We start from the raw sequence: 2099 nt of genomic DNA, 5'->3' as shown, positions 1-2099 counted from the left end.
AAATAAGCATTTGAAATTAGATAAATCCTCAAATTAACTTACCCTGAGACATAAAAGACTTTCAGGGAGCCACGTTTTCAATTTTCCTCACACAGTACATACCAAAATATGAATTAAGTTGCACTTACTAAATTTTCTCTGCATAGAAGCAGATTAGTATAGGTGTAGATAATAATTACGAGCGCCTTGATCTGGGGGCTGAATGCAATTCAGTCTTTACGGGTTAGTCGCCACCATTTAAATACCAGAATAATGTACAAATGAGTAGTGAATTTAATTTTTAAATAATTAATTTAAAACGAAGTCACACTCGTTCTCTCGCCAGGGGTCCTCGTGAGAGTGACATGGTCTTTAAACCCTGCGCGGCAATCCCTGACGCACCGCCGTGATGCCCAGGGAAGACAGGGCGACCTGGAAGTCCAGTTACTTCGTTAAGATCATCCAACTCTTGGATGATGATGCAAAATGCTTCATTGCGGGAGCAGACAATGTGGGCTCCAAGCAGATGCAGCAGATCCGCGCGTCCCTCCGTGGGAAGGCCGTGGTGCTGATGGGCAAGAACACCATGACGCGCAAGGCCATCCGAGGGCATCTGGAAAACAACTCGGCCCTGGAGAAACTGTTGCCTCATCTGCGGAGGAATGTGGGCTTTGTGTTCACTGAGATCGGGGACATGCGACTGGCCAACAAGGTGCCAGCTGTCACCCGTGCTGGTGCCATTGCCCCATGTGAAGTCACTGTGCTCTCCCAGAACACTGGTCTGGGGTCCGAGAAGACTCCTTCTTCCAGGCTTTAGGCATCACCGCTAAGATTTCCAGGGGCACCATTGAAATCCTGAGAGACGTGCAGCTGATTAAGACCAGAGACAAAGTGGGGCCAGCGAAGCCACACTGCTGACAATGCTGAACATCTCCCCCTTCTCCTTTGGGTTGATCATCCAGCAGGTGTTTGACAAGGGCAGCATCTACAACCCTGAAGTACTTGACATCACAGAAGAAACTCTGCACTCTCGCTTCCTGGAGAGTGTTCACAATGTTGCCAGCGTGTGTCTGCATACTGGTTACCCAACAGTTGCATCAGTACCCCATTCTATCATCAGTGGGTACAAGCGAGTTCTGGCTTTGTCTGTGAAGACTGATTATACTGTCCCACTTGCTGAAAAGGTCAAGGCCTTCATGACTGATCCATCTGCATTTGTGGCTGCTGCCCCCGTGGCCGCTGCCACCACTGCTGCACCTGCTACTGCTCCTGCTCCAGCCAAAGTTGAAGTAAAGGAAGAGTGGGAGGAGTCTGATGAGGATATGGGATTCCTTCTCTTTGATTAGTCACCAAAAAGCAGTCAACACAATTAGCTTTATTTGTGAAACAAGGAAATAAAGGCTTATTTCTCTTAAAAAAAACAAACAAACACACTCAACCCTTAACAAATTTTTGTAGAGAATCTCTCTATATAAGAGTAAGAAATGGGGGTATCCATGGTTTTTCATCACAGGGTGGATGTTCAGATTATCGTGAAAAATATTCAGAATTTCATGTTTTATAAAATTGTTGGGAGCATGGATATTTATATTGCAAAAGACTCAGTGAAGAGAAAATTTTGAATTCCACACACAAAGTGGTGTATTAGCACTATCATAACTTATCAAAACAAGTCTACAAATGAATGGTGGAAGAGAGAACTAGGGAATCTTAGTACAAGAGTTTAGTGGGAAGGGGGAAACCTAATAAAAGCCTCTTGAGATTAAACAAAGTACTTTAAAAAGAAGAGTGGTAATTATTCACAGAATAATAATTCAAGAAAATAAATTTATGATGAACTTTTAGACTGGCATATTGCCACTTAAAACTACTTTGGCTTTCCAAAATAACAAGTTTGGCTATATCCAAGGACAGAATTTTATCAAATTCATATAGTACTTTCTTAATTCTCCACAAGTTTTATTGAATTTCAACTCCAAAAGGATCGCTGTAAGATTATTGATTCTTTAAATAGGTGCCCAAGTAATAAAAATCTAAATATGCTAAAAATGGAATATTTGGATTAAAATTTAGGTTACAAATGTTGCATATGTAGAATATTATTTTGCTTTATTGAAAAG

General features: G+C 41.8%; 1 pseudogene; it reads left to right on the top strand.

Moving 5' to 3' along the window:
- Window positions 1-330: 330 nt before the first annotated feature.
- Window positions 331-1394, top strand: LOC101446837 (large ribosomal subunit protein uL10 pseudogene; annotated as a pseudogene).
- The last annotated feature ends 705 nt before the right edge of the window (window positions 1395-2099 follow it).

Source organism: Dasypus novemcinctus, chromosome 15, assembly GCF_030445035.2.
Source record: "Dasypus novemcinctus isolate mDasNov1 chromosome 15, mDasNov1.1.hap2, whole genome shotgun sequence".
Lineage (NCBI taxonomy): Eukaryota > Metazoa > Chordata > Mammalia > Cingulata > Dasypodidae > Dasypus > Dasypus novemcinctus.
This window is presented reverse-complemented; position numbering and strand designations above follow the sequence as displayed.